Genomic DNA, 21,111 nt, shown 5'->3' with positions numbered 1-21,111 from the left:
GTGTTCCACATCAAACGTGAAAGGAGCCTTGATTTCCTTGATGGCACTCCAGAGAAAACCCAAGATCACTGTCTCAAGTCTAGAGGGATCCTGAGGTCACTGGAGCAACACGAAAGGGCTCCGTGGACCCCAAATCAACTCGAGATGAGAGCTTAGTCCCTGGCTTCGACTCAAGAGGAATACCAAGTTTCCACAAGCACCTCAAGAGGAAGCTTCTCTCAGCTACAGGTATGTGAGAGGGACCCTGAGTTTGTGGCCTCAAGTGGAATGGACACCGAGATGCTCTGACTCGAAGTAAGGCCGGATATCCCTGCAGTGAATTGAATGCCGGCTCGTCTTGCATCTCCCAAGACGAAGGGATGTCTGAAGCCCCTGTGGAGACCATAGAGAAAAATCTAGTCCTCCGCCTCATTGCGACCGGAGGCCTCACATCCTTTGAAAACTCGAGAGGTCCGCGGAGATCAATGCTTCCAAAGGAGACGATGCCTGACTCCTCTTGAAAATGGATAGGAGCCCCAGATTCCCTGTGGCACGTCGAAAGGGACCCTGGGTCTCACGCCTCACGTGGAGACGCGTCTCAATTGCCATGCCAAGACTCGAAGAGAATCCCGAGGTGTCCCTCGCACCTAGGCAGGAGTCCTGACGTCGATGAACAAACACGTGTCAGGAAGGGCCCTCCCCGTCGTAACTGGAGAATATACCCCAGGTTCCGGCCGCAACTCGAGAAAAACCATGAGACTTCCCCTCGCCGCGAGATGAGGCCCGATTCCCCTGCACTGCGTGCAGAGCAATTCCATGTTCCACATCAAACGTGAAAGGAGCCTTGATTTCCTTGATGGCACTCCAGAGAAAACCCAAGATCACTGTCTCAAGTCTAGAGGGATCCTGAGGTCACTGGAGCAACACGAAAGGGCTCCGTGGACCCCAAATCAACTCGAGATGAGAGCTTAGTCCCTGGCTTCGACTCAAGAGGAATACCAACTTTCCACAAGCACCTCAAGAGGAGGCTTCTCTCAGCTACAGGTATGTGAGAGGGACCCTGAGTTTGTGGCCTCAAGTGGAATGGACACCGAGATGCTCTGACTCTGCGTAAGGCCGGATATCCCTGCAGTGAATTGAATGCAGGCTCGTCTTCCATCTCCCAAGATGAAGGGATGTCTGAATCACCTGTGGAGACCACAGAGAAGACCTAGTTCTCCACCTCTTCACGACTGGAGGCCTCACATCCTTTGAAAACTCGAGACGTCCACGGAGATCAATGCTTCCAAAGGAGACGATGCCTGACTCCTCTTGAAAATGGATAGGAGTCCCAGGATCCCTGTGGCACGTGGAAAGGGACCCTGGGTCTCCCGCCTCACGTGGAGACGCGTCCCAATTGCCATGCCAAGGCTCGAGGAGAATCCCGAGGTGTCCCTCGCACCTAGCCAGGAGTCCTGACATCGCTGAAAAAACACGTGTCTGGAAGGGCCCTCCCCGTCGTAACTCGAGAATATACCCCAGGATCCGGCCGCAACTCGAGAAAAACCATGAGACTTCCCCCTCGCCGCGAGATGAGGCCCAATTCCCCTGCACTGCATGCACAGCAATTCCGTGTTCCACATCAAATGTGAAAGGAGCCTTGATATCCTTGCTGGCACTCCACAGAAAACCCAAGATCACTGTCTCAAGTCTAGAGGGATCCTGAGGTCACTGGAGCAACACGAAAGGGCTCCGTGGACCCCAAATCAACTCGAGATGAGAGCTTAGTCCCTGGCTTCGACTCAAGAGGAATACCAACTTTCCACAAGCACCTCAAGAGGAGGCTTCTCTCAGCTACAGGTATGTGAGAGGGACCCTGAGTTTGTGGCCTCAAGTGGAATGGACACCGAGATGCTGTGACTCGAAGTAAGACCAGATATCCCTGGAGTGAATTGAATGCAGGCTCATCTTGCATCTCCCAAGACGAAGGGATGTCTGAATCCCCTGTGGAGTCCACAGAGAAAGACCTAGTCCTCCGCCTCATCGCGACCGGAGGCCTCACATCCTTTGAAAACTCGAGAGGTCCGCGGAGATCAATGCTTCCAAAGGAGACGATGCCTGACTCCTCTTGAAAATGGATAGGAGTCCCAGGATCCCTGTGGCACGTGGAAAGGGACCCTGGGTCTCCCGCCTCACGTGGAGACACGTCCCAATTGCCATGCCAAGACTCGAGGAGAATCCCGAGGTGTCCCTCGCACCTATGCAGGAGTCCTGACTTCGCTGAACAAACACGTGTCTGGAAGGGCCCTCCCCGTCGTAACTCGAGAATATACCCCAGGTTCCGGCCGCAACTCGAGAAAAACCATGAGACTTCCCCCTCGCCGCGAGATGAGGCCCGATTCCCCTGCACTGCGTGCACAGCAATACCGTGTTCCACATCAAATGTGAAAGGAGCCTTGATTTCCTTGCTGGCACTCCACAGAAAACCCAAGATCACTGTCTCAAGTCTAGAGGGATCCTGAGGTCACTGGAGCAACAAGAAAGGGCTCCGTGGACCCCAAATCAACTCGAGATGAGAGCTTAGTCCCTGGCTTCGACTCAAGAGGAATACCAACTTTCCAAAAGCACCTCAAGAGGAGGCTTCTCTCAGCTACAGGTATGTGAGAGGGACCCTGAGTTTGTGGCCTCAAGTGGAATGGACACCGAGATGCTCTGACTCGAAGTAAGGCCGGATATACCTGCAGTGAATTGAATGCAGGCTCGTCTTGCATCTCCCAAGACGAAGGGTTGTCTGAATCCCCTGTGGAGACCACAGAGAAAGACCTAGTCCTCCGCTTCAACGCGAACGGAGGCCTCACATCCTTTGAAAACTCGAGAAGTCCGCGGAGATCAATGCTTCCAAAGGAGACGATGCCTGACTCCTCTTGAAAATGGATAGGAGTCCCAGGATCCCTGTGGCACGTGGAAAGGGACCCTGGGTCTCCCGCCTCACGTGGAGACGCGTCCCAATTGCCATGCCAAGACTCGAGGAGAATCCCGAGGTGTCCCTCGCACCTAGGCAGGAGTCCTGACGTCGCTGAACAAACACGTGTCTGGAAGGGCCCTCCCCGTCGTAACTCGATAATATACCCCAGGTTCCGGCCGCAACTCGAGAAAAACCATGAGACTTCCCCCTCGCTGCGAGATGAGGCCCGATTCCCCTGCACTGCATGCAGAGCAATTCCGTGTTCCACATCAAACGTGAAAGGAGCCTTGATTTCCTTGATGGCACTCCAGAGAAAACCCAAGATCACTGTCTCAAGTCTAGAGGGATCCTGAGGTCACTGGAGCAACACGAAAGTGCTCCGTGGACCCCAAATCAACTCGAGATGAGAGCTTAGTCCCTGGCTTCGACTCAAGAGGAATACCAAGTTTCCACAATCACCTCAAGAGGAAGCTTCTCTCAGATACAGGTATGTGAGAGGGACCCTGAGTTTGTGGCCTCAAGTGGAATGGACACCGAGATGCTCTGACTCGAAGTAAGGCCGGATATCCCTGCAGTGAATTGAATGCCGGCTCGTCTTGCATCTCCCAAGACGAAGGGATGTCTGAAGCCCCTGTGGAGACCATAGAGAAAAATCTAGTCCTCCGCCTCATTGCGACCGGAGGCCTCACATCCTTTGAAAACTCGAGAGGTCCGCGGAGATCAATGCTTCCAAAGGAGACGATGCCTGACTCCTCTTGAAAATGGATAGGAGCCCCAGATTCCCTGTGGCACGTCGAAAGGGACCCTGGGTCTCACGCCTCACGTGGAGACGCGTCTCAATTGCCATGCCAAGACTCGAAGAGAATCCCGAGGTGTCCCTCGCACCTAGGCAGGAGTCCTGACGTCGATGAACAAACACGTGTCTGGAAGGGCCCTCCCCGTCGTAACTCGAGAATATACCCCAGGTCCCGGCCGCAACTCGAGAAAAACCATTAGACTTCCCCCTCGCCGCGAGATGAGGCCCGATTCCCCTGCACTGCGTGCAGAGCAATTCCATGTTCCACATCAAACGTGAAAGGAGCCTTGATTTCCTTGATGGCACTCCAGAGAAAACCCAAGATCACTGTCTCAAGTCTAGAGGGATCCTGAGGTCACTGTAGCAACAGGAAAGGGCTCCGTGGACCCCAAATCAACTCGAGATGAGAGCTTAGTCCCTGGCTTCGACTCAAGAGGAATACCAACTTTCCACAAGCACCTCAAGAGGAGGTTTCTCTCAGCTACAGGTATGTGAGAGGGACCCTGAGTTTGTGGCCTCAAGTGGAATGGACACCGAGATGCTCTGACTCGAAGTAAGGCCGGATATCCCTGCAGTGAATTGAATGCAGGCTCGTCTTCCATCTCCCAAGATGAAGGGATGTCTGAATCACCTGTGGAGACCACAGAGAAGACCTAGTTCTCCACCTCTTCACCACTGGAGGCCTCACATCCTTTGAAAACTCGAGACGTCCACGGAGATCAATGCTTCCAAAGGAGACGATGCCTGACTCCTCTTGAAAACGGATAGGAGTCCCAGGATCCCTGTGGCACGTGGAAAGGGACCCTGGGTCTCCCGCCTCACGTGGAGACGCGTCCCAATTGCCATGCCAAGGCTCGAGGAGAATCCCGAGGTGTCCCTCGCACCTAGGCAGGAGTCCTGACATCGCTGAACAAACACGTGTCTGGAAGGGCCCTCCCCGTCGTAACTCGAGAATATACCCCAGGTTCTGGCCGCAACTCGAGAAAAACCATGAGACTTCCCCCTCGCCGCGAGATGAGGCCCAATTCCCCTGCACTGCGTGCACAGCAATTCCGTGTTCCACATCAAATGTGAAAGGAGCCTTGATTTCCTTGCTGGCACTCCACAGAAAACCCAAGATCACTGTCTCAAGTCTAGAGGGATCCTGAGGTCACTGGAGCAACACGAAAGGGCTCCGTGGACCCCAAATGAACTCGAGATGAGAGCTTAGTCCCTGGCTTCGACTCAAGAGGAATACCAAGTTTCCACAAGCACCTCAAGAGGAGGCTTCTCTCAGCTACAGGTATGTGAGAGGGACCCTGAGTTTGTGGCCTCAAGTGGAATGGACACCGAGATGCTGTGACTCGAAGTAAGACCAGATATCCCTGGAGTGAATTGAATGCAGGCTCATCTTGCATCTCCCAAGACGAAGGGATGTCTGAATCCCCTGTGGAGTCCACAGAGAAAGACCTAGTCCTCCGCCTCATCGCGACCGGAGGCCTCACATCCTTTGAAAACTCGAGAGGTCCGCGGAGATCAATGCTTCCAATGGAGACGATGCCTGACTCCTCTTGAAAATGGATAGGAGTCCCAGGATCCCTGTGGCACGTGGAAAGGGACCCTGGGTCTCCCGCCTCACGTGGAGACACGTCCCAATTGCCATGCCAAGACTCGAGGAGAATCCCGAGGTGTCCCTCGCACCTATGCAGGAGTCCTGACGTCGCTGAACAAACACGTGTAAGGAAGGGCCCTCCCCGTCGTAACTCGAGAATATACCCCAGGTTCCGGCCGCAACTCGAGATAAACCATGAGACTTCCCCCTCGCCGCGAGATGAGGTCCGATTCCCCTGCACTGCCTGCAGAGCAATTCCGTGTTCCACATCAAACGTGAAAGGAGCCTTGATTTCCTTGATGGCACTCCAGAGAAAACCCAAGGTCACTGTCTCAAGTCTAGAGGGATCCTGAGGTCACTGGAGCAACACGAAAGGGCTCCGTGGACCCCAAATCAACTCGAGATGAGAGCTTAGTCCCTGGCTTCGACTCAAGAGGAATACCAACTTTCCACAAGCACCTCAAGAGGAGGCTTCTCTCAACTACATGTATGTGAGAGGGACCCTGAGTTTGTGGCCTCAAGTGGAATGGACACCGAGATGGTCTGACTCGAAGTAAGGCCGGATATCCCTGCAGTGAATTGAATGCAGGCTCGTCTTGCATCTCCCAAGACGAAGGGTTGTCTGAATCCCCTGTGGAGACCACAGAGAAAGACCTAGTCCTCCGTCTCAACGCGAACGGAGGCCTCACATCCTTTGAAAACTCGAGACGTCCGCGGAGATCAATGCTTCCAAAGGAGACGATGCCTGACTCCTCTTGAAAATGGATAGGAGTCCCAGGATCCGTGTGGCACGTGGAAAGGGACCCTGCGTCTCCCGCCTCACGTGGAGACGCGTCCCAATTGCCATGCCAAAACTCGAGGAGAATCCCGACGTGTCCCTCGCACCTAGGCTGGAGTCCTGACGTCGCTGAACAAACACGTATCTGGAAGGGCCCTCCCCGTCGTAACTCGAGAATACACCCCAGGTTCCGGCCGCAACTCGAGAAAAACCATGAGACTTCCCCCTCGCCGTGAGATGAGGATCGAATCCCCTGCACTGCGTGCAGAGCAATTCCGTGTTCCACATCAAACGTGAAAGGAGCCTTGATTTCCTTGACGGCACTCCAGAGAAAACCCAAGATCACTGTCTCAAGTCTAGAGGGATCCTGAGGTCACTGGAGCAACACGAAAGGGCTCTGTGGACCCCAAATCAACTCGAGATGAGAGCTTAGTCCCTGGCTTCGACTCAACAGGAATACCAACTTTCCAAAAGCACCTCAACAGGAGGCTTCTCTCAGCTACAGGTATGTGAGAGGGACCCTGAGTTTTTGGCCTCAAGTGGAATGGACACCGAGATGCTCTGACTCCAAGTAAGGCCGGATATCCCTGTAGTGAATTGAATGCAGGCTCGTCTTGCATCTCCCAAGACGAAGGGATGTCTGAATCCCCTGTGGAGACCACAGAGAAAGACCTAGTCCTCCGCCTCAACGCGACCGGAGGCCTCACATCCTTGGAAAACTCGAGAGGTCTGCGGAGATCAATGCTTCCAAAGGAGACGATGCCTGACTCCTCTTGAAAATGGATAGGAGTCCCAGGATCCCTGTGGCACGTGGAAAGGGACCCTGCGTCTCCCGCCTCACGTGGAGACGCGTCCCAATTGCCATGCCAAGACTCAAGGAAAATCCCGAGGTGTCCCTCGCACCTAGGCTGGAGTCCTGACATCGCTGAACAAACACGTGTATGGAAGGGCCCTCCCCGTCGTAACTCGAGAATATACCCCAGGTTCCGGCTGCAACCAGAGAAAAACCATGAGACTTCCCCCTCGCCGCGAGATGAGGCCCGATTCCCCTGCACTGCGTCCAGAGCAATTCCGTGTTCCACGTCAAACGTGAAAGGAGCCTTGATTTCCTTGATGACACTCCAGAGAAAACCCAAGATCACTGTCTCAAGTCTAGCGGGATCCTGAGGTCACTGGAGCAACACGAAAGGGCTCCGTGGACCCCAAATCAACTCGAGATGAGAGCTTAGTCCCTGGCTTCGACTCAAGAGGAATACCAACTTTCCACAAGCACCTCAAGAAGAGGCTTCTCTCAGCTACAGGTATGTGAGAGGGACCCTGAGTTTGTGGCCTCAAGTGGAATGGACACCGAGATGCTCTGACTCGAAGTAAGGCCGGATATCCCTGCAGTGAATTGAATGCAGGCTCGTCTTTCATCTCCCAAGACGAAGGGATGTCTGAATCCCCTGTGGAGACCACAGAGAAAGACCTAATTCTCCGCCTCATCGCGACCGGAGGCCTCACATCCTTTGAAAACTCGAGAGGTCTGCGGAGATCAATGCTTTCAAAGGAGACGATGCCTGACTCCTCTTGAAAATGGATAGGAGTCCCAGGATCCCTGTGGCACGTGGAAAGGGACCCTGGTCTCCCGCCTCACGTGGAGACGCATCCCAATTGCCATGCCAAGACTCGAGAAGAATCCCGAGGTGTCCCTCGCACCTAGGCAGGAGTCCTGAAGTCGCTGAACTAACACGTGTCTGGAAGGGCCCTCCCCGTCGTAACTTGAGAATATACCCCAGGTTCCGGCCGCAACTTGAGAAAAACCATGAGACATCCCCCTTGCCGCGAGATGAGGCCCGATTCCCCTGCACTGCGTGTAGAGCAATTCCGTGTTCCACATCAAACGAGAAAAAAGCCTTGATTTCCTTGATGGCACTCCAGAGAAAACCCAAGATCACTGTCTCAAGTCTAGAGGGATCCTGAGGTCACTGGAGCAACACGAAAGGGCTCCGTGGACCCCAAATTAACTCGAGATGAGAGCTTAGTCCCTGGCTTCGACTCAAGAGGAATACCAACTTTCCACAAGCACCTCAAGAGGAGGGTTCTCTCAGCCACAGGTATGTGAGAAGGACCCTGAGTTTGTGGCCTCAAGTGGAATGGACACCGAGATGCTCTGACTCGAAGTAAGGCCGAATATCCCTGCAGTGAATTGAATGCAGGCTCTTCATGCATCTCCCCAGACGAAGGGATGTCTGAATCCCCTGTGGAGACCACAGAGAAAGACCTAGTTCTCAACCTCATCGCGACCGGAGGCCTCACATCCTTTGAAAACCCGAGAGGTCCGCGGAGATCAATGCTTCCAAAGGAGAAGATGCCTGACTCATCTTGAAAATGGATAGGAGTCCCAGGATCCCTGAGGCGCGTGGAATGGGACACTGGGTCTCCCGCCTCACGTGGAGACGCGTCCCAATTGCCATGCCAAGACTCGAGGAGAATCCCGAGGTGTCCCTCGCACCTAGGCAGGAGTCCTGATGTCGCTGAACAAACACGTGTCTGGAAGGGCCCTCCCCGTCGTAACTCGAGAATATACCCCAGGTTCCGGCCGCAACTCGAGAAAAACCATGAGACATCCCCCTCACCGCGAGATGAGGCCCGATTCCCCTGCACTGCGTGCAGAGCTATTCCGTGTTCCACATCCAACGTGAAAGGAGCCTTGATTTCCTTGATGGCACTCCAGAGAAAACCCCAGATCACTGTCTCAAGTCTAGAGGGATCCTGAGGTCACTGTAGCAACACGAAAGGGCTCCGTGGACCCCAAATCAACTCGAGATGAGAGCTTAGTCACTGGCTTCGACTCAAGAGGAATACCAACTTTCCACAAGCACCTCAAGAGAAGGCTTCTCTCAGCTACAGGTATGTGAGAGGGACCCTGAGTTTGTGGCCTCAACGGGAATGAACACCGAGATGCTCTGACTCGAAGTAAGGCCGGATATCCCTGCAGTGAATTGAATGCAGGCTCGTCTTGCATCTCCCAAGACGAAGGGATGTCTGAATCCCCTGTGGAGACCACAGAGAAAGTCCTAGTTCTCCGCCTCATCGCGACCGGAGGACTCACATCCTTTGAAAACTCGAGAGGTCCGCGGAGATCAATGCTTCCAAAGGAGACGATGTCTGACTCCTCTTGAAAATGGATAGGAGTCCCAGGATCCCTGTGGCACGTGGAAAGGGACCCTGGGTCTCCCGCCTCACGTGGAGACGCGTCCCAATTTCCATGCCAAGACTCGAGGTGAATTCCGAGGTGTCCCTCGGACCTAGGCAGGAGTCCTGACGTCGCTGAACAAACACGTGTCTGGAAGGGCCCTCCCCGTCGTAACTCGAGAATATACCCCAGGTTCCGGCCGCAACTCGAGAAAAACCATGAGACTTCCAACTCGCCGCGATATGAGGCCCAATTTCCCTGCACTGCGTGCAGAGCAATTCCGTGTTCCACATCAAACATGATGGGAGCCTTGATTTCCTTGATGGCACTCCAGAGAAAACCCAAGATCACTGTCTCAAGTCTAGAGGGATCCTGAGGTCACTGTAGCAACACAAAAGGGCTCCGTGGACCCCAAATCAACTCGAGATGAGAGCCTAGTCCCTGGCTTCGACTCAAGAGGAATACCAACTTTCCACAAGCACCTCAAGATGAGGCTTCTCTCAGCTACAGGTATGTGAGAGGGACCCTGAGTTTGTGGCCTCAAGTGGAATGGACACCGAGATGCTCTGACTCGAAGTAAGGCCGGATATCCCTGCAGTGAATTGAAAGCAGGCTCGTCTTGCATCTCCCAAGACGAAGGGATGTCTGAATCCCCTGTGGAGACGACAGAGAAAGACCTAGTCCTCCAAATCAACGCAACCGGAGGCCTCATATCCTTTGAAAACTCGAGAGGTCCGCAGAGATCAATACTTTCGAAGGAGACGATGCCTGACTCCTCTTGAAAATGGATAGGAGTCCCAGGATCCCTGTGGCACGTGGAGAGGGACCCTGGGTCTCCCGCCTCACATGGAGACGCCTCCCAATTGCCATGCCAAGACTCGAGGAGAATCCCGAGGTGTCCCTCGCACCTAGGCAGGAGTGCTGACGTCGCTGAACAAACATGTGTCTGGAAGGGCCCTCCCCGTCTTAACTCGAGAATATACCCCAGGTTCGGGCCGCAACACGAGAAAAACCATGAGACTTCCCCCTCGAGGCGAGATGAGGCCGGATTCCCCTGCACTGTGTGCAGAGCAATTCCGTGTTCCACATCAAACGTGAAAGGAGCCTTGATTTCCGTGATGGCACTCCAGAGAAAACCGAAGATCACTGTCTCAAGTGTAGAGGGATCCTGAGGTCACTGTAGCAACACGAAAGGGCTCCGTGGACCCCAAATCAACTCGAGATGAGAGCTTAGTCCCTGGCTTCGATTCAAGAGGAATACCAACTTTCCACAAGCACCTCAAGAGGAGTCTACTCTCAGCTACAGGTATGTGAGAGGGACCCTGAGTTTGTGGCCTCAGGTGGAATGGACACCGAGATGCTGTGACTCGAAGTAAGGCCGGATATCCCTGCAGTGAATTGAATGCAGGCTCGTCTTGCATCTCCCAAGACGAAGGGATGTCTGAATCCCCTGTGGAGTCCACAGAGAAAGACCTAGTCCTCCGCCTCATCGCGACCGGAGGCCTCACATCCTTTGAAAACTCGAGAGGTCCGCGGAGATCAATGCTTCCAAAGGAGACGATGCCTGACTCCTCTTGAAAATGGATAGGAGTCCCAGGATCCCTGTGGCACGTGGAAAGGGACCCTGGGTCTCCCGCTTCACGTGGAGACACGTCCCAATTGCCATGCCAAGGCTCGAGGAGAATCCCGAGGTGTCCCTCGCACCTAGGCAGGAGTCCTGACGTCGCTGAACAAACACGTGTAAGGAAGGGCCCTCCCCGTCGTAACTCGAGAATATACCCCAGGTTCCGGCCGCAACTCGAGATAAACCATGAGACTTCCCCCTCGCCGCGAGATGAGGCCCGATTCCCCTGCACTGCGTGCAGAGCAATTCCGTGTTCCACATCAAACTTGAAAGGAGTCTTGATTTCCTTGATGGCACTCCAGAGAAAACCCAAGATCACTGTCTCAAGTCTAGAGGGATCCTGAGGTCACTGGAGCAACACGAAAGGGCTCCGTGGACCCCAAATCAACTCGAGATGAGAGCTTAGTCCCTGGCTTCGACTCAAGAGGAATACCAACTTTCCACAAGCACCTCAAGAGGAGGCTTCTCTCAGCTACAGGTATGTGAGAGGGACCCTGAGTTTGTGGCCTCAAGTGGAATGGACACCGAGATGCTCTGACTCGAAGTAAGGCCGGATATCCCTGAAGTGAATTGAATGCAGGCTCGTCTTGCATCTCCCAAGACGAAGGGTTGTCTGAATCCCCTGTGGAGACCACAGAGAAAGACCTAGTCCTACGCCTCAATGCGAACAGAGGCCTCATATCCTTTGAAAACTCGAGACGTCCGCGGAGATCAATGCTTCCAAAGGAGACGATGCCTGACTCCTCTTGAAAATGGATAGGAGTCCCAGGATCCCTGTGGCTCGTGGAAAGGGACCCTGGGTCTCCCGCCTCACGTGGAGACGCGTCTCAATTGCCATGCCAAGAATCGAAGAGAATCCCGAGGTGTCCCTCGCACCTAGGCAGGAGTCCTTACGTCGCTGAACAAACACGAGTCTGGAAGGGCCCTCCCCGTCGTAACTCGAGAATATACCCCAGGTTCCGGCCGCAACTCGAGAAAAACCATGAGACTTACCTCTTGCCGCGAGATGAGGCCCGATTCCCCTGCACTGCGTGCAGAGCAATTCCGTGTTCCACATCAAACTTGAAAGGAGTCTTGATTTCCTTGATGGCACTCCAGAGAAAACCCAAGATCACTGTCTCAAGTCTAGAGGGATCCTGAGGTCACTGGAGCAACTCGAAAGGGCTCCGTGGACCCCAAATCAACTCGAGATGAGAGCTTAGTCCCTGGCTTCGACTCAAGAGGAATACCAACTTTCCACAAGCACCTCAAGAGGAGGCTTCTCTCAGCTACAGGTATGTGAGAGGGACCCTGAGTTTGTGGCCTCAAGTGGAATGGACACCGAGATGCTCTGACTCTAAGTAAGGCCGGATATCCCTGCAGTGAATTGAATGCAGGCTCGTCTTCCATCTCCAAGATGAAGGGATGTCTGAATCCCCTGTGGAGACCACAGAGAACACCTAGTTCTCCACCTCTTCACGACTGGAGGCCTCACATCCTTTGAAAACTCGAGACGTCCACGGAGATCAATGCTTCCAAAGGAGACGATGCCTGACTCCTCTTGAAAATGGATAGGAGTCCCAGGATCCCTGTGGCACGTGGAAAGGGACCCTGGGTCTCCCGCCTCACGTGGAGACGCGTCCCAATTGCCATGCCAAGGCTCGAGGAGAATCCCGAGGTGTCCCTCGCACCTAGGCAGGAGTCCTGACGTCGCTGAACAAACACGTGTCTGGAAGGGCCCTTCCCGTCGTAACTCGAGAATATACCCCAGGTTCCGGCCGCAACTCGAGAAAAACCATGAGACTTCCCCCTCGCCGCGAGATGAGGCCCGATTCCCCTGCACTGCGTGCACAGCAATTCCGTGTTCCACATCAAACGTGAAAGGAGCCTTGATTTCCTTGATGGCACTCCACAGAAAACCCAAGATCACTGTCTCAAGTCTAGAGGGATCCTGAGGTCACTGGAGCAACACGAAAGGGCTCCGTGGACCCCAAATCAACTCGAGATGAGAGCTTAGTCCCTGGCTTCGACTCAAGAGGAATACCAACTTTCCACAAGCACCTCAAGAGGAGGCTTCTCTCAGCTACAGGTATGTGAGAGGGACCCTGAGTTTGTGGCCTCAAGTGGAATGGACACCGAGATGCTGTGACTCGAAGTAAGACCAGATATCCCTGGAGTGAATTGAATGCAGACTCATCTTGCATCTCCCAAGACGAAGGGATGTCTGAATCCCCTGTGGAGTCCACAGAGAAAGACCTAGTCCTCCGCCTCATCGCGACCGGAGGCCTCACATCCTTTGAAAACTCGAGAGGTCCGCGGAGATCAATGCTTCCAAAGGAGACGATGCCTGACTCCTCTTGAAAATGGATAGGAGTCCCAGGATCCATGTGGCACGTGGACAGGGACCCTGGGTCTCCCGCCTCACGTGGAGACACGTCCCAATTGCCATGCCAAGACTCGAGGAGAATCCCGAGGTGTCCCTCGCACCTATGCAGGAGTCCTGACGTCGCTGAACAAACACGTGTAAGGAAAGGCCCTCCCCGTCGTAACTCGAGAATATAACCCAGGTTCCGGCCGCAACTCGAGAAAAACCATGAGACTTCCCCCTCGCTGCGAGATGAGGCCCGATTCCCCTGCACTGCGTGCAGAGCAATTCCGTGTTCCACATCAAACGTGAAAGGAGCCTTGATGTCCTTGACGGCACTCCAGAGAAAACCCAAGATCACTGTCTCAAGTCTAGAGGGATCCTGAGGTCACTGGAGCAACACGAAAGGGCTCCGTGGACCCCAAATCAACTCGAGATGAGAGCTTAGTCCCTGGCTTCGACTCAAGAGGAATACCAACTTTCAAAAAGAACCTCAAGAGGAGGCTTCTCTCAGCTACAGGTATGTGAGAGGGACCCTGAGTTTGTGGCCTCAAGTGGAATGGACACCGAGATGCTCTGACTCGAAGTAAGGCCGGATATACCTGCAGTGAATTGAATGCAGGCTCGTCTTGCATCTCCCAAGACGAAGGGTTGTCTGAATCCCCTGTGGAGACCACAGAGAAAGACCTAGTCCTCCGCCTCAACGCGAACGGAGGCCTCACATCCTTTGAAAACTCGAGAGGTCCGCGGAGATCAATGCTTCCAAAGGAGACGATGCCTGACTCCTCTTGAAAATGGATAGGAGTCCCAGGATCCATGTGGCACGTGGAAAGGGACCCTGGGTCTCCCGCCTCACGTGGAGACACGTCCCAATTGCCATGCCAAGACTCGAGGAGAATCCCAAGGTGTCCCTCGCACCTATGCAGGAGTCCTGACGTTGCTGAACAAACACGTGTAAGGAAGGGCCCTCCCCGTTGTAACTCGAGAATATACCCCAGGTTCCGGCCGCAACTCGAGATAAACCATGACACTTCCCCCTCGCCGCGAGATGAGGTCCGATTCCCCTGCACTGCGTGCAGAGCAATTCCGTGTTCCACATCAAACGTGAAAGGAGCCTTGATTTCCTTGATGGCACTCCAGAGAAAACCCAAGGTCACTGTCTCAAGTCTAGAGGGATCCTGAGGTCACTGGAGCAAAACGAAAGGGCTCCGTGGACCCCAAATCAACTCGAGATGAGAGCTTAGTCCCTGGCTTCGACTCTGGAGGAATACTAGCTTTTCACAAGCACCTCAAGAGGAGGCTTCTTTCAGCTACAGGTATGTGATAGGGACCCTGAGTTTGTGGCCTCAAGTGGAATGGACACAGAGATGCTCTGACTCGAAGTAAGGCCGGATATCCCTGCAGTGAATTGAATGCAGGCTCGTCTTGCATCTCCCAAGACGAAGGGATGTCTGAATCCCCTGTGGAGACGACTGAGAAAGAACTAGTCCTCCGCCTCATCGCGTCCGGAGGCCTCACATCCTTTGAAAACTCGAGAGGTGTGCGGAAATCAATGCTTCCAAAGGAGACGATGCCTGACTCCTCCTGAAAATGGATAGGAGTCCCAGGATCCCTGTGGCACGTGGAAAGGGACCCTGGGTCTCACGCCTCACGTGGAGACGCGTCCCCATTGCCAAGCCAAGACTCGAGGAGAATCCCGAGGTGTCCCTTGCACCTAGGCAGGAGTCCTGATGTCGCTGAACAAACACGTGTCTCGAAGGGCCCTCCCCGTCGTAACTCGAGAATATATCCCAGGTTCCGGCCGCAACTCGAGAAAAACCATGAGACTTCCCCCTCGCCGCGAGATGAGGCCCGATTCCCCTGCACTGCGTGCAGAGCAATTCCGTGTTCCACATCAAACGTGAAAGGAGCCTTGATTTCCTTGATGGCACTCCAGAGAAAACCCAAGATAACTGTCTCAAGTCTAGAGGGATCCTGAGGTCACTGGAGCAAAAGGAAAGGGCTCCGTGGACCCCACATCAACTCGAGATGAGAGCTTAGTCCCTGGCTTCGACTCAAGAGGAATACCAACTTTCCACAAGCACCTCAAGAGGAGGCTTCTCTCAGCTACAGGTATGTGAGACGGACCCTGAGTTTGTGGCCTCAAGTGGAATGGACACCGAGATGCTCTGACTCGAAGTAAGGCCAGATATCCCTGCAGTGAATTGAATGCAGGCTCGTCTTCTATCTCCCAAGACAAAGGGATGTCTGAATCCCCTGTGGAGACCACAGAGAAAGACCTAGTCCTCAGCCTCATCGCGACCGAAGGCCTCACATCCTTTGAAAACTCGAGAGGTCCGCCGAGATCAATTCTTCCAAAGGAGACGATGCCTGACTCCTCTTGAAAATGGATAGGAGTCCCAGGATCCCTGTGGCACGTGGAAAGGGACCCTGGGTCTCCCGCCTCACGTGAAGACGCGTCCCAATTGCCATGCCAAGACTCGAGGAGAATCCCTAGGTGTCCCTCGCACCTAGGCAGGAGTCCTTACATCGCTGAACAAACAAGTGTCTGGAAAGGCCCTCCCCGTCGTAACTCGAGAATATACCCCAGGTTCCGGCCGCAACTCGAGAAAAACCATGAGACTTCCCCCTCGCCGCGAGATGAGGCCCGATTCCCCGCCCTGCATGCAGAGCAATTCCGTGTTCCACATCAAACGTGAAAGGAGACTTGATTTCCTTGATGGCACTCCAGAGAAAACCCAAGATCACTGTCTCAAGTCTAGAGGGATCCTGAGGTCACTGTAGCAGCACGAAAGGGCTCCGTGGACCCCAAATCTACTCGAGATGAGAGCTTAGACCCTGGCTTTGACTCAAGAGGAATACCAAGTTTCCACAATCACCTGAAGAGTAGGTTTCTCTCAGCTACAAGTATGTGAGAGGGACCCTGAGTTTTTGGCCTCAATTGGAATGGACAGCGAGATGCTCTGACTTAAGTAAGGCCGGATATCCCTGCAGTGAATTGAATGCAGGCTCGTCTTGCATCTCCCAAGACGAAGGGATGTCTGAATCCCCTGTGGAGACCACAAGAACGACCTAGTTCTCCGCCTCATCGCTTCCGGAGTCCTCACATCCTTTGAAAACTCGAGAGGTCCGCGGAGATCAATGCTTTCAAAGGAGGCGATGTCTGACTCCTCTTGAAAATGGATAGGAGTCCCAGGAACCCTGTGGTACGTGGAAGGGGCCCTGGGTCTCCCGCCTCACGTGGAGACGCGTCCCAATTTCCATGCCAAGACTCGAGGAGAATCCCGAGGTATCCCTCGCACCTAGGCAGGAGTCCTGACGTCGCTGAACAAACACGTGTCTGTAAGGGACCTCCCCGTCGTAACTCGAGAATATACCCCAGGTTGTGGCCGCTACTCGAGAAAAACCATGAGACTTCCCCCTCGCCGCGAGTTGGGGCCCGATTCCCCTGCAGTGCGTGCAGAGCAATTCCGTGTTCCACATCAAACGTGAAAGGAGCCTTGATTTCCTTGATGGCACTCCAGAGAAAACCCAAGATCACTGTCTCAAGTCTAGAGGGATCTTGAGGTCATTGGAGCAACACGAAACGGCTCAGTGGACCCCAAATCAACTCGAGATGAGAGCTTAGTGTCTGGCATCGACTCAAGAGGAATACCAACTTTCCACAAGCATCTCAAGAGGAGGCTTCTCTCAGCTACAGGTATGTGAGAGGGACCCTGAGTTTGTGGCCTCAAGTGGAATGGACACGGAGATGCTCTGACTCGAAGTAAGGCCGGATATCACTGCAGTGAATTGAAAGCAGGCTCGTCTTCATCTCCCAAGACGAAGGGATGTCTGAATCCCCTGTGGAGACCACAGAGAAAGACCTAGTTTTCCGCCTCATCGAGACCTGAGGCTTCACATCCTTTGAAAACTCGAGAGGTCTGCGGAGATCAATGCTTCCAAAGGAGATGATGCCTGACTCTTCTTGAAAATGGATAGGAGTCCCAGGATTCCTGTGGCACGTAGAAAGGGACCCTGGGGTTCCCGCCTCACGTGGAGACGCGTCCCAATTGCCATGCCAAGACTCGAGGAGAATCCCGAGATGTCCCTCGCACCTAGGCAGGAGTCCTGACATCGCTGAACAAACACGTGTCTGGAAGGGCCCTCCCCGTCGTAACTCGAGAATATACCCTAGGTTCCGCCAGCAACTTGAGAAAAACCATGAGACATCCCCATTGCCCCGAGATGAGGCCCGATTCCCATGCACTGTGTGCAGAGCAATTCCGTGTTCCACATCAAACTTGAAAGGAGCCTTGATTTCCTTGATGGCACTCCAGAGAAAACCCAAGATCACTGTCTCAAGTCTAGAGGGATCCTGAGGTCACTGCAGCAACAAGAAAGGGCTCCGTGGACCCCAAATCACTCGAGATGAGAGCTTAGTCCCTGGCTTCGACTCAAGAGCAATACCAACTTTCCATAAGCACCTCAAGAGGAGGCTTCTCTCAGCTACAGGTATGTGAGAGTTACCCTGAATTTGTGGCCTCAAGTGTAATGGAAACCGAGATGCTCTGACTCGAAGTAAGGCCGAATATCCCTGCAGTGAATTGAATGCAGGCTCGTCTTGCATCTCCCAAGACGAAGGGATGTCTGAATCCCCTGTGGAGACCACAGAGAAAGACCTAGTCCTCCGCCTCATCGCGACCGGAGGCCTCACATCCTTTGAAAACCCGAGAGGTCTGCGGAGATCAATGCTTCCAAAGGAGACAATGCCTGACTCCTCTTGAAAATGGATAGGAGTCCCAGGATCCCTGTGGCACGTGGAAAGGGATGCTGGGTCTCCCGCCTCAAGTGGAGACGCGTCCCAATTGCCATGCCAAGACTCGAGGAGAATCCCGAGGTGTCCCTCGCACCTAGGCAGGAGTCCTGACGTCGCTGAGCAAACACGTGTCTGGAAGGGCCCTCCCCGTCGTAACTCGAGTATATACCCCAGGTTCCGGCCGCAACTCGAGAAAAACCATGAGACTTCCCCTTCGCCGCGAGATGAGGCCCAATTCCCCTGCACTGCGTGCAGAGCAATTCCGTGTTCGACATCAAAAGTGAAAGGAGCCTTGATTTCCTTGATGGCACTCCATAGAAAACCCAAGATCACTGTCTCAAGTCTAGAGGGATCCTGAGGTCACTGGAGCAACACGAAAGGTCTCCGTGGACCCCAAATCAACTCGAGATGAGAGCTTAGTCCCTGGCCTCGACTCAAGAGGAATACCAACTTTCCACAAGCACCTCAAGAGGAGGCTTCTCTCAGCTACAGGTATCTGAGAGGGACCCTGAATTTGTGGCATCAAGTGGAATGGACACCGAGATGCTCTGACTCGAAGTAAGGCCGGATATCCCAATAGTGAATTGAATGCAGGCTCGTCTTGCATCTCCCAAGACGAAGGGATGTCTGAATCCCCTGTGGAGACCACAGAGAAAGACCTAATTCTCCGCCTCTTCGCGAGCGGAGGCCTCACATCCTTTGAAAACTCGAGAGGTCCGGGGAGATCAATGCTTCCAAAGGAGACGATGCCTGACTCATCTTGAAAATGGATAGGTGTCCTAGGATCCCTGTGGCACGTGGAAAGGGACCCTGGGTCTCCCGCCTCACGTGGAGACGCGTCCCAATTGCCATGCCAAGACTCGAGGAGAATCCCGAGGTGTCCCTCGCACCTAGGCAGGAGTCCTGAGGTCGCTGAACAAACACGTGTCTGGAAGGGCCCTCCCAGTCGTAACTCGAGAATATAACCGAGGTTCCGGCCGCAACTCGAGAAAAACCATGAGACTTCCCCCTCGCCGCGAGATGAGGCCCGATTCCCCTGCAGTGCGTGCAGAGCAATTCCGTGTTCCACATCAAAGCTGAAAGGAGACTTGATTTCCTTGATGGCACTCCAGAGAAAACACAAGATCACTGTCTCAAGTCTAGAGGGATCCTGAGGTCACTGGAGCAACAAGAAAGGGCTCCGTGGACCCCAAATCAACTCGAGATGAGAGCTTAGTCCCTGGCTTCGACTCAAGAGGAATACCAATTTCCACAAGCACCTCAAGATGAGGCTTCTCTCAGCTACAGGTATGTGAGAGGGACCCTGAGTTTGTGGCCTCAAGTGGAATGGACACGGAGATGCTCTGACTCGAAGTAAGGCCGGATATCCCTGCAGTGAATTGAGTGCAGGCTCGTCTTGCATCTCCCAAGACGAAGGGATGTCTGAATCCCCTGTGGAGATCACAGAGAAAGACCTAGTTCTCCGCCTCATCGAGACCGGAGTCCTCCCATCCTTTGAAAACTCGAGAGGTCCGCGGAGATCAATGCTTCCAAAGGAGACGATGCCTGACTCTTCTTGAAAATGGATAGGAGTCCCAGGATCCCTGTGGCACGTGGAAAGGGACACTGGGTCTCCCGCCTCACGTGGAGACACGTACCAATTACCATGCCAAGACTCGAGGAGATTCCCGAGGTGTCCCTCGCACCTAGGCAGGAGTCCAGACGTCGCTGAACAAACACGTGTCTGGAAGGGCCCTCCCCATCGTAACTCGAGAATATTCCCTAGGTTCCGACCGTAACTTCAGAAAAACAATGAGACATCCCCCTTGCCGCGAGATGAGGCCCGATTCCCTTGCACTGTGTGCAGAGCAATTCCGTGTTCCACATCAAACTTGATAGGAGCCTTGATTTCCTTGATGGCACCCCAGAGAAAACCCAAGATCACTGTCTCAAGTCTAGAGGGATCCTGAGGTCACTGGAGCAACAAGAAAGGGCTCCGTGGACCCCAAATCAACTCGAGATGAGAGCTTAGTCCCTGGCTTCGACTCAAGAGGAATACCAACTTTCCATAAGCACCTCAAGAGGAGGCTTCTCTCAGCTACAGGTATGTGAGAGGGACCCTGAGTTTGTGGCCTCAAGTGGAATGGACACCGAGATGCTCTGACTCGAAGTAAGGCCGGATATCCCTGCAGTGAATTGAATGCAGGCTTGTCTTGCATCTCCCAAGAGGAAGGGATGTCTGAATCCCCTGTGAAGACCACAGAGAAAGACCTAATTCTCCGCCTCATCGCGACCGGAGGCCTCACATCCTTTGAAAACTCGAGAGGTCCGCGGAGATCAATGCTTCCAAAGGAGACGATGCCTGACTCCTCTTGAAAATGGATAGGTGTCCCAGGATCCCTGTGGCACGTGGAAAGGGACTCTGGGTCTCCCGCCTCACGTGGAGACGCGTCCCAATTGCCATGCCAAGACTCGAGGAGAATCCCGAGGTGTCCCTCGCACCTAGGCAGGAGTCCTGACGTCGCTGAACAAACACGTGTCTGGAAGGGCCCTACCAGTCGTAACTCGAGAATATAACTGAGGTTCCGGCCGCAACTCGAGAAAAACCATGAGACTTCCCCCTCGCCGCGAGATGAGGCCCGATTCCCCTGCAGTGCGTGCAGAGCAATTCCGTGTTCCACATCAAAGCTGAAAGGAGCCTTGATTTCCTTGATGGCACTCCAGAGAAAACACAAGATCACTGTCTCAAGTCTAGAGGGATCCTGAGGTCACTGGAGCAACAAGAAAGGGATCCGTGGACCCCAAATCAACTCGAGATGAGAGCTTAGTCCCTGGCTTCGACTCAAGAGGAATACCAATTTCCACAAGCACCTCAAGATGAGGCTTCTCTCAGCTACAGGTATGTGAGAGTGACCCTGAGTTTGTGGCCTCAAGTGGAATGGACACGGAGATGCTCTGACTCGAAGTAAGGCCGGATATCCCTGCAGTGAATTGAAAGCAGGCTCGTCTTGCATCTCCCAAGACGAAGGGATGTCTGAATCCCCTGTGGAGACCACAGAGAAAGACCTAGTTCCCCGCCTCATCGAGACCGGAGGCCTCA

This window comes from Dama dama, chromosome 26 (genome assembly GCF_033118175.1).
Source record: "Dama dama isolate Ldn47 chromosome 26, ASM3311817v1, whole genome shotgun sequence".
In the NCBI taxonomy this organism is placed as follows: Eukaryota; Metazoa; Chordata; class Mammalia; order Artiodactyla; family Cervidae; genus Dama; species Dama dama.
This window is presented reverse-complemented; position numbering follows the sequence as displayed.